At 45.8% G+C, this 12,227-nt stretch overlaps 1 protein-coding gene across 1 annotated transcript in view; it reads right to left on the bottom strand.

Moving 5' to 3' along the window:
- LOC123995162 (RAC-alpha serine/threonine-protein kinase-like) overlaps positions 1-8,883 on the bottom strand; it is an 85,859-nt gene extending 76,976 nt beyond the window's left edge. The window contains exon 1 of the mRNA XM_046298566.1: positions 8,538-8,883. The gene's annotated coding sequence lies outside the window, so the exon portion shown is untranslated. The remainder of the gene's footprint in view (positions 1-8,537) is intronic.
- Between the last annotated feature and the right edge of the window lie 3,344 nt (positions 8,884-12,227).

Here is a 12,227-nt window from a genome sequence, read left to right as displayed (position 1 = left end):
ATGTATGCACACATGACTGTAAGTCGCTTTGGATAAAAGCGTCTGCTAAATGGCATATATTATTATTATTATTATTAACACAGAGAGCCCCGTAGCATGTAAATACTGTGGGAATACACACACACGTGGCAAAGAGCACTGCCCTGCCTACGGAAAACCATGCAGAGCTTGTGGAACTAATAATCATTTTGCTAAAGTGTGTCTCAAAAGCAAAAGAAGGGTGAGTGAGGGCAAGATTCACTGTGTTGATGATGTCATTCAATGCTCAGAGCTGAAAAGTGAAAGTGACATTTACATGCATGAATCCATTGGGGCTGTACACTCAAGAGGGAAGAAATGGTTTGTGACACTACGATTACACAACAAGCAACAACAATGTCAACTGGATTCTGGTGCTACATGCAACGTAATGAGCTACAAAGACAAAATCAATCTGGCACCTGACACACATCTATTGCCCAGCGATACTAGACTAAAGCTCTACTCAGGAGAGCTAATGAGCTCTATGGGCACCTTGTGTTATTCGGGGACGCAAACACAAGCTGGAGTTTGAGATTGTAAAAACCAGTCAACATCCTCTCCTCTCAGACTCTACATGCGAACGCCTGGGACTGATGCAGTTCACTGTACCAAATGACCTGCACATTGTGGATCATGTCCAGCATGGACCCCTGTCCAAAGAACAACTACTTAGCAGATATGACGATGTATTCAACATGCCCGTTGAATCTGTGCCTGGGGAGTTACACTTTGAAGTGGATGAGAGCATCACTCCAGTCCAGTGTGCTCCTCGCAATGTGCCCATTGCAATGAAAGTGGCTGTGAAGGCCTAGCTGGACAAGTATGAGGCCGATGGCCACATGACATCTGTGACTGAACCAACTGACTGGATCAGCAATATGGTCATAGTGAAAAAAACAGAGAAGCTGGAAGCTGAGGGTCTGCATCGACCCAAAGCATCTGAACCAAGCACTGAAACGATCCCACTACATCATGCCGACACTAGAGGATGTCCTCTATAAGCTTCCCAAGGCCAGGATTTTCACCTTGGTGTATGCCCGAGATGCATTCCTTCAATGCATGGATGAAAAAAGCAGCCTAATGACTACCTTCTGGACCCCCTGGGGTCGGAAACGCTGGCTCAAGCTCCCGTTTGGTGTCTCAGTGGCGCCTGAGATATACCAACGTAAGCAGCACGAGTTACTGGCTGGGCTCAAGGGCATTGAACCCATCGCAGATGATGTCCTGATCGTAGGCTGTGGTGACACAGACGAAGAAGCAGTATGCGACCACGATGTGAAGCTCCTGGCACTGATGGAGCGCTGCCGATCAGTTAAGCTTCGCCTTGGCCTGAAGAAGCTGCAGTTCAAGGTGAAAGACGTCCACTTCCATGGCCACATTCTCTCGACAAAAGGCCTGAAGCCGGACCCAGACAAGGTCAGAGCGATCCTCGACATGCCAAACCCGTCTGATGCAAAAGGAGTACAGCGTCTCATCGGCTTTGCAAACTATCTTGCAAAGTTCATGCCACACCTATCAGCAGTCTGTGAGCCTCTGCGCCGGTTGCTGTACAAAGACACACCATGGCACTGGCTACCCAAGCACGAGGCCGCAGTGCAGGAGATGAAATCTCTGGCTTCATCCATGCCAGTGTTGCGCTACTACGATGTCATGAAGCCTGTCACAATCCAGAGCGACTCCAGCCAAAGGGGACTTGGATGCTGCCTTATGCAGGAAGGCCAGCCCGTTGCGTTTGCCGCGAGAGCGCTCACCCCCACCGAAAAAACTATGCACAAATTGAGAAAGAGTGCCTCAGCATCGTCTTCTCCTGCCAGCGATTCCATCACTACTTATATGGGCGAGACCTGGTCATCGCTGAAACTGACCACAAACCACTCATTGCCATATTCAGTAAACCTCTCCTCAACGTGCCCAAGAGGCTTCAAAGCATGCTCCTGACTCTGCAAAACTACAGCCTGAAGGTCATTTACAAGCCAGGACCAGATATGTACATCAGCGACACATTGAGCAGGGCAACAACACAATGTACAGGCAGAGGCACTGTCTATCAGCGGCAGACCATCTGTTCGCTACAGCAGGAACAACAAGATGTTCAACAGATCAATCAGGCAGACTACTTAAACGTCACAGATCACCGCCTAGCCCAGATAAAGCAACACACTGACAAGGACGAACGCCTACAGTCACTGAAGTCCATGGCTATACCTGAAAGAGGAGACACCTTTCACAGTGAGAGAATACTGGACCTTTCGAGATGAGATCAGCGTGCAAAATGGCGTCTTGTTCAGAGGTCAGAAGGTCATTATTCCCAAATCACTACGTCCAGAGATGCTTACCCGCATACACTCCAGTCACGTTGGAGGTGATGCATGCTACCGCCAGGCTCGTGAAACATTATACTGGCCAAACATGCAAGCAGAAATTAAAGACTTTGTCAGCAACTGTACCACATGCAATGAGTATGCTCATGAACAGCAAAAGGAAACCATGATGTCACACGAACTGCCCACAAGGGCCTGGCAAATCGTCAGCATGGACTTATTCAGCCACAGACATAAGGACTATCTTCTCATTGTTGATCACTACTCTGACTTTTGGGAAATTGAACTGCTCCCTGACTTGTCTGCAGAGACGGTCATAGAGCGCTGCAAGGCGCAGTTTACAAGGCAAGGTCAGCCTGACAAGGTAATCACGGACAATGGCCCACAATTCACTGCACAGTACAAGCGTTTCGCCTCAGAATGGGAGTTTGACCACGTGACCTCCTCTCCAAGACACCCAAAAGCAAATGGCAAGGCAGAATCAGCTGTCAAGATTGCAAAGAACCTGTTAAGCAGGGCCTTGCGCGACAGCAACGACCCATGGAAAGCGATCTTACAGTGGAGGAACACACCCACTGAAAACATGGACAGCAGCCCAGCACAACGCCTTCTGTCCAGACGTCTGAAGACTACCATCCCCGTAGCTAACAAGCTACTTGAGCCCTGCGTCATGGTTGGCGTCACGAACAAACTGCATCACAGAAAGCAGCTTGGTAAGTGCTTCTACGACCGGACTGCTCGGGACCTACCAGAGCTGGAGGTGGGTGAAACAATAAGGATGAAACCGCTGCCGGGAGACCACACAGGACTTTGGAGGCTGGGCACATGCCTGCAGAGAGTTGCACCACGTTCTTACCTGGTGGATGTTGGTGGATCCCTCTATCGTCGCAATCGGGTGGATCTACGCGTAGCAGAGCAGACAAACCAGAACACGCCATACAATCACCTAGATGAGCTGTATCACAGTCCAGGCCTAAGGGTAAGGGGTGCAGAATTGAGACATGGGCCAACTGAAGGTGAGGCTTCTACCCCACCAAGCTCTCCAGCTCGTGCCCCTAATCCTACCCCTGTCAGAGCCAATACTTACTCACGGGTGGGTCGGCTGTGCAAGCCACCGGACAGGCTTACTCTGTAATCAAGGGACTGTTAACTTGCCCTCGGTTAATTAAAATCTATATTTGTTCTTAAATAATGCAATTGAAATGAAAAAAAGGAAGATGACAACTGAAGTAAAAAAGAAAATGTAATGCTTTTTCTATTGTTATGACCTGACTGTTAAGAATTTAATGTTATGCCTTTATGTTTGCACTTTCTATTGAAAAGGATGATGTTACGGAGTCTAGTTGATAGGTAATCGACTAGCCGGACTGTTCCCCGGACTCCAGTTGTAGCCATTCGTACAATGCACAAACAAGGCTATTAAACCTGACATTGGTGTCTGTCGTTATTCCTTTATCTAACATATCATACTGAAACAAAAATGGCAATACAAATTCATTGCTTTAACTAATTATGACAAATGTTAGGAAAATGTTTAGCAATATAATAAAGTAATGACATTTCAAATAAGTTACCTTACATGTTATGTTGGTTAGCTACGCTATCCTTACAAACCATATGTAAGCTAATTACCGTCCTAATGTTAGTTGGCTACTACATCTAACTTGCCAGGCTGTATATTAACTATATGCTTCCTAACTAACTACCCAACGTCTATTGGCTTGATTATTCATGGCATTTTTAGCTAAGTGCTATAGTCGTTCAGCGTTCTCAATGGGCATTGTTAATTCTGGCTATCTACTCCGATTTCAGAGCACTCTTATCTCGTCTGTGTGCCGGATCGCAGAATAACTGATGCATTTACAAACGCTCAACACCTATTGAATATGGCTGGTGTGAATAAACATTGCCCCCAAAAAAAACGTAATTAAATTGTTGCCAGCAGCACACTTAGTCGCCAATGATCTGTATAACATGAAAACAGCCTAACCAGCTCTGCTAGGGCGAGTAAAATGGTCAGAGGTGTTCTCTCATTTGTGTCTGGAAGTAGCTAGCTAACGTTAGCCAGTTCGCTTGGGTGCTCTACCTCCGTTGTGAGTTCAGAACGCTCGGATTAACCCTACTCCTTGGCCAGAGTGTCCAGTGTGTGCACTCTGAGAGCGAAACGCTCTGAATTGACAAATTAACAATCTGACAATGCTCTGGATTTACGAAAGCCCAGAGCGCACTCAGGCACTCCAGATTGAAATCATGAAACACCCGAATTCGTAAAATGTCTAGCTAGTCATTTGTTATGCTAACAATAGGTTGCTTAGCAACAGCATCAACTTCTGGTAGACAGGTGAAGCGCTAGTATGCTCAACTGAAAGGATACCTTCTTCTACGATGAGGTTTGGCGGAGGTTGGCATCCAATAAATGTTGCATTACCGCTACCTACTAGACTGGAATATAACTCCCTTATATAAATACTATACTCCACTATTTAAATCTATTTAGTCCTATTTCAGGCAAACAGCCTGAAAGCATGGGACATCACCACCTTCTGATGTCAAGTCTTGCACACCCAAATACCTCTCTGCAGCTACCACAACAAACTATTTTCTGTGACTTAAGTTCCATCCCTGCAGTACAGTTGATAACCATTACTATAAATGCCCAAAATCCAATTTTACTGAAACATATATCACTTGTTGGTTTATCCCTCTGTAATGGTACAGATCTACTACTCACACCACTCCTCTCAGGAACCCTCCCCTTGACCCATCTTCCTCTACTTTCTTCACTGCCTCAGCATATGACCACTTCTGCACTACTCTAACCCTGGAAACCTCAAACTGCCTCTCTCGCAATGGACATTTCTGATCCCCAGCCCCATGGGCACACCTACAATTAACACATACCACTACTTTCCCCAAAGCTACCTATTCCTTTCTCTCATGCCTTCGGCACACTTCTCACACCTAGGAACCTTCCTCCTACACACTGCTGCCACATGCCCATAAGCTTTGACAACTGTAATGTAGTCGTCACAAAAGCTTGTACAGGAAAACGTATATATCCTAACATCACCTGGTCGGGCAAAGACCCAACATCAAAACTCAAAAGAACAGACAATGATTCTTCTGTCTCTCCACTCACACCATCCTGTCTGCGTCACACCAAGCGATGAGCATCAAAAACTTGGAATCTTCCTCTTCAGTTGACCAGCTTTCACATTTACCGCTACCCCAGTAATCACCCCTTTCAATGGTGCCCTTTTCTTGAGAGCAAAACAATTTTAAAAAACAAATCTCTTGCCACCATTCGTTTAACATGGAGCATCTTCTCCCTCTGACCAGCAGAAACACATAATTATCACAAGACCACTTCTGGTACCCCTCACTGATTCCACAGCACCCAACTCTGTTTTCGCCCTGAAACCTCAAATGGATCAGCCAAAAGGCAAGGGTCCACTTTTTCCAAAAACTTCACTCCTACTGTCAGACTTATCTTTATCCTGACCCTCGGTGCAAGTATCGGGCTCCGAGAACTTCACCACAGCTACCACCTTCGATACTTTGCACCTCATTCACTTCCATTTCGACCCCTGTCTTCAACTGACTCTGCTTACACTTTCTACCATTCTTCTTTAACAAACCATATCCTTTTCCCCTACCATTTTTAACCGACTCAAGCTCACCCTCTCCCTCCCTCTCTCTCTTATACCTCCTCTGCCTCTCTTTTTCCCATCCGGCTATCTGGGGCCCCTCTCAGGATTCGGCTGGGACCGCTGCGCCTCCCGTATTCCAAGTATAACTCTCCTTATGATAATACTGTACTTCTCCTTACATACATCTTGTTCTTGCCTTGTCAAGGGACGGCATTTAACTGACTGTCACAATCAACGTACAATCAGCACGAACCCCTTGGGATGTAGCGCTCAACAATGCATCCCACTTGTAAAGCAACTGGTTCATCTTGATGTTCTTCTTTATCAAAAGCTACCACAATGCGGATTCCTCTATTTCTCCTGAAAGGATACCGTTTGTTTACAGTATACTAAAATGAACTAATAGAATATAGTATTTACACATTAAGTATGTAGTATACAGTACGTAGGTATGGGTATTCAAACACAGCTATAGTCTTGAGTTATGTCAGGTAATTACTTACAATATGCATTATAGCAAACAATTAGCTCTTCTTTCTTGATTGTAAAGAGACAGCAACGCAAGCAGGGGCGTCATTTCAGCTAAACCTAGGGTATAGCAAAGTGACTCTGAATTTTTATCAAGTTGAAGCTCTTACTGCATTTTTACTTAATTTAAAAACTCTAAAATGCAATTTAAAGAATAGCAAAAAAACATCCAAAATTGACTTCAGCCGTTATCACCTTGGCTGCTGTAACTTCCTTCACCCCAGTCGATAGTGGATTTAACATTCTACAAACACGTCAGAGAGTAATTAGCTGCTACTCACTAGCTCAGTGCCGGGATCAAAAACTCTAGTTTAGTTTGATGTCAAGTCAAACAGCAGTTATCTAGCCATCTATCTCCTCCACAGTTTTGAGAGAAGAGTTGTGTTGTTTTCTGCAGAGCTGTGTGGATGCCCAGTCCATAGTCCTAAAGCCAGCCAGCTGGGTTGCTTCCATAGCTACGGGAAGTAGGGGTGCTGGAGCACCCCCTGAAAAATCTGAAAATACCCTTATGAAAAAAGAATGCAGTTAGAGTGCAGTATATTTCACATTAAGGTAAGACCCAAATGCAGGCAACGTCGAAGTAACAACAGTTTATTAATCCAACAGGGGCAGGCAAAAGACAGGTCAAGGGCAAGCAGGGGTCAGTAATCCAAATAGGTGGGGCAAAGGTACAGGACAGCAGGCAGGGTCAAGGCAGGCAGAAAAGGTCAAAACTGGGAAAACTAGAAACCAGCAACAATCGAGAGACAGGAACAGAGGGAAACCGGTGTAGGCTTGACGAAACAAGACGAACTGGCAACAGACGAACAGGGAACACAGGTAATATTATTGCGTCCAAAATACCACAGTCGACTGCAGTTACGACACTTTGACTGCAGTTTCAGAACCGCAAACTTTCTTGAGAAGGGTTAATTTAAAAAATCACAGCACCCCCACTCCCACCCCCAAACATCTTCCCGTGGCTATGGTTGCTGCATTAGCCTTTTAATAGGGATATAACTTATTCTAGTAGTCTAATTTTAATTGTTTGTGTTGAGCTAGGGTATGCCATACCCAATCGTCACCCCTGAGCACAAGACCCATATCAACAGAGTAGTTCCTCAGGACACTGTTGCCAAGATATCATGTCAGTGTGCCAAAGAGTGTCCTGGGCTCAGATAGGCCTCATTAGTCATCTGCACACTCACAGTACCCCAGACTCATCCCAAAAAAGTATGTCATGGTGTGTGTGTGTGCCTACTGATAAGGTATTTGCCACATTGACAACACTTCAACACAGTTTCGATAAAAAGCCTCTATGATGGTGTAGATTTGGTGGTTAATTTTTCCCCACATAGAGGAAATCCCCTCAGAGCCCCAGCCGGTAAACAAGAAGTCAGTGCAGAGTGGATCTGCCAGCAGGACAAAAGGCATCCATTCAGCTGGCTCAACTATGAGAAACACACACAGCCGTGCTTCATGAGCTATTTGTTATTGGAAAACTACAAAGAAACTTTTTAGTGTTCTGTGAAACTGCTTTGGTTCATTGACCTTATTTGGAGTAGCCTAATTATCTTGCTGTCAAAGCCTATAACTAGGCTACTGCTGTCAAAGGGACATTTCAAACTGATCAAAATGTGTTTTCAGTTTAGCTAATGATGTTTTCTCAGGCATTTAACTGGCCAGGGAAAGGACTATTTTGCTTTGTCAAATTCTTCTAAATTGTTATCAAAGGTGACCCCTGCATCAAACAATTGTAATGTTTAACATGTTTTGTGATTTTTTAGCAACAGGACATGGGCAAACACAACATTTTGTACTTTCAAATCACACATGCAAATTGAGGAAAGTCCTGATTGACAGATTAAAAAGAAATTGAGGATAAAAATGTTGACTTTGGAAAAGAGTAGAAAGGCAGAGAAAGTTGGACCAAGAGTTTCTTTTTAGACATATTTGGTATACACACACACACACACTGCATCAGTTTGGCCATACAGTTCATAATAATTAGCAGACACTTTTATCCAATGCAACTTACCGCCATGTGTGCATACTGTAGCAGGCTCAAGGGTGTGGGGTTTCCAAATCACCAAGTTTCCAAGTTCAATACCAAAACATGCACCAGTAGCACAAATCAAATGCAAAAAGGGGGAGTTTATTAAGGATATCGGTACACGGGGAAAGAATGGGGAATTCACCAATCGCCTCACAGTCCACAAGCCATTCTCGTTGTCCGTTACGTTTTCTGGGGGTAATCCTCACACTCGGGTCCTGAGCCAATCCGGTCCGGTACACAAGGGGGAGTAGTCCGACAGTCCAGTTCACAACGGGTAATCACACCGATATTGTTCTCGCTTCTCCCACTCTTCATAACGCTCTTGGTTCTCTCCTACTCTGCCCCTTTGTGCAGGCTGCTTCCTCCTTTATCCCCAAGCATTGCCTGGCTTAACAAACAGCCTTGCCTCGTTGGGACAGGAAGACCATATAAGGCTTGGTGATGGAGCCAAGATATCTCCCCTCAATAACAAATACCCTCACCTCTCCCGAGAGCATCCCTCCTGGAGAGGGCATCAGCATTTTCATGGGCTGCACCTGATCTGTGGACGACAGAAAGCAAAGGGCTGTAAGGATAGGAACCATCGGGTGACCCGGGCGTTACTGTCCTTATTCCTTGACATCCAAACCAGTGGTGCATGGTCCGTTACGAGGGTGAAGTGCCGTCACAATAAGTATTACTTCAGCGTTTCCAGTGCCCACTTCATCACAAGACATTCTTTCTCCACCGTAGAATATTTTTGATTCCACGGCAACAGCTTCTGGCTAATGTACATGACTGGGTGTTCCTCACCTTCTTGTATCTGTGATAGGACGGCACCCACCCCTGTTTCGGATGCATCGGTCTGTACCACCAGTGGCTTGGAGAAGTCCGGTGTCACCAGCATGGGTCCAGAACACAGTGATCCCTTTAGGTGCTGGAAGGCTTCCTACGTAATATATATATGCCATTTAGCAGACGCTTTTATCCAAAGCGACTTACAGTCATGTGTGCATACATTCTACGTATGGGTGGTCCCGGGGATCGAACCCACTACCTTGGCGTTACAAGCGCCATGCTCTACCAACTGAGCTACAGAAGGACCATCTACGTCTCCTCGGGCCACGTCACCTAGGTGGGCAGACGGCTCCTGGTCAGATCTGTCAGGGGGCTGGCTAGGGAGGCAACGTGGGGAATAAATCTCCGGTAGTAACTAGTCAACTCCACAAATGTGGGTACCTGCTTCTTGGTGAGGGGGCGGGGACAGTCCCGAATTGCCTCCACTTTCTTCACCTGGGGTTTGACACATCCCCTCCCGATCATGTACCCTAGGTACTCAGCCCTCAACAGGGTGAGCTGACATTTTTGGGGGTTTGCTGTTAGCCCCACATCCCGTAAGGCCTGCACTACTGCGCTCACCCATGGATCACAATATTTTGTCGATGTCTCTTACCACGAACATCCGATGGGGTCGGAGAACCCGGTCCATCAACCTCTGGAAGGTGGCCGGGGTCCCGTGCAGTACCAAAGGGAAGCCTCTTGTAATGGAACAGACCTTCCCGGGTGGCGAAAGCAGTTTTCTCCCGTGCCTCGGGACCTAAGGCCACCTGCCAATAATCCTTTGTCAGGTCGAGCGTGCTGATAAATCAGGCGGCCCCTAGCCGTTCGATTAATTCATCAAATGCGGGACATGGGGTAGGAGTCGATTATTGAGATTTCCTTTACTTATCTAAAATCATTACAGAATCGGAGCTGTACCACTCACTATTCGACTCTTCGATTAGATCAGCTTCCAACATTGTTTTTACCTCTGTCCTGACAGCCTCTCTCCTTGAGTAGGGTCTCAACTTCACCTTTTTCCTGGGTTCGGTGATGATGCGGTGCTGTACCAAATTGTTGTGTCCTGGTTCACTGAAGAACACATCCTGGTTTCAGCTGACCAACTCCCTCAGCTCCTGCTTCTGGGTTTGGCTCTGCTGCTCCCCAATTGTCACCGCCGCCGGCTCGGTCTCTTTGTTAGCCTTCTTCGGCGAAATAGAGTAGAGTATATCACGTGCATTCCATTTCTTTAGCAGGTTCACATGGTAAATCTGGGTCAGATGCCTATGTCCCGGCTGTCTAACCCTATAGTTAACTTCACCCACCGTCTCAATGACTTCGTATGTTCCGTTCCACTAGGGAAAAACTTAAAAATGGGTTATTCTCATTAGCTTGCATAGATCCTTCATGATTCTTGACATGAACGGGGATGCCCTGGTGGGTCAATATCTCATCGGGAATGCCTACTTCGGGAGAACAGCATAACCAACTCACATGCGATTCCCTTGGTGGCCATCATGGTGCATAGGGAAATGGCTTCCGGGTACCTGGTGGCATAATCCAAAATCACCAGAATGTATTGGTGCCCTCTGTTACTCTTGGGTAGATGTCCCACCAGGTCCATTGCAATCCTGCTGAAAGGAACTGAAATAATGGGTAGGGGAATTAAGGGACTGCGAAAATGGATTTTCGGAGCCACCTGCTGTCACTCCGGGCAACTGCGGCCATGTTCCTCCACTGCTTTCTTCACTCATGGCCAGTAAAAGTGTACCTTATACCTGTCTAGGGTCTTTTCCACCCCTAGGTGAGCTGCAAGAAGGTGGGAGTGCGCCAACTGCAGGGTAGATGGTACAAAGGGACGGGGCACCAACAACAACTCCAGACATTCGTCATTCTTCTTCACGACCTGATATAGCAACTTGTTCTTTATAGAGAAAAGTCTCTGCCCCTTTGTGCAGGCTGCTTCCTCCTTTATCCCCAAGCACTCCCTGGCTTAACAAACCACAGTCTTGTCTCGTTGGGGCAGGAAGACCATATAAAGGCTTGGGTTGGAGCCAGCGGGCTGTAAGATATCTCCCCTCAATAACCACTCCCCTCACCTCGCCCTGCCGTCTGCCACAATACATTTTTGTATGGGTAGCCCCAGTGGGAATCAAACCCACAACCATTGGCATTGAAAGTGCCGTGCCTCATATGACCACAGTTGGCTTTGCAATACCAACACATTGGGTGAACATCTAAACATCTAAACCAGCAAATCTAAACCAGTGAATTTACTTTTTAAATTGTTAATACTTTTTAATCTATTTTTGTTGCTAAATGGTGTACGAATGTTGAGGGTTATCAGGAAGCTTATCTGTAGCTTGTTCATATCAAAACCTCTTTACTTTGTGACACAGAGAGTTTGGCTTTTATTGTACTAATGTAGTCTAAACTAAAGTCATCAACAGGAATGTATTAATGAGCAAGCATTTCACTGTATATTATACTGTATATTGACGCTCCCCCCTTTCTCTTTCCCGCTCCTTCTCTCTTATCCGGTAAGATCTCAACCCCCTCTCTCCCCAAGCAAAGGTTAGATTGACAAAGCATCTGGCATGCACCTTCTTTTCGTCTAACGTGTTTTTCTTACAATTGCACACACCCAGTAAAAAATAGAGCTCTTAAATCCAATTCATGAGAAGATAAGTGTTTACAACTGTTTTCACTCGGGTCTTTGTGATGATACATTTAGTGATGCAAGCTGTTGTTTTCTTTAAAAAAGAAATACAATACTGTTCTGCACAAGACCTTTTAAAAGAGAGTTACAGTACTGTATTGCCCAAGACCTTTTAAAAGAGAGTTACAGTACTGTATTGCCCAAGACATTTTAAA

Source organism: Oncorhynchus gorbuscha, linkage group LG14 (genome assembly GCF_021184085.1).
Source record: "Oncorhynchus gorbuscha isolate QuinsamMale2020 ecotype Even-year linkage group LG14, OgorEven_v1.0, whole genome shotgun sequence".
In the NCBI taxonomy this organism is placed as follows: Eukaryota; Metazoa; Chordata; class Actinopteri; order Salmoniformes; family Salmonidae; genus Oncorhynchus; species Oncorhynchus gorbuscha.
The sequence above is the reverse complement of the archived record's forward strand: the minus strand, read 5'-3'. Positions and strand labels throughout refer to the sequence as shown.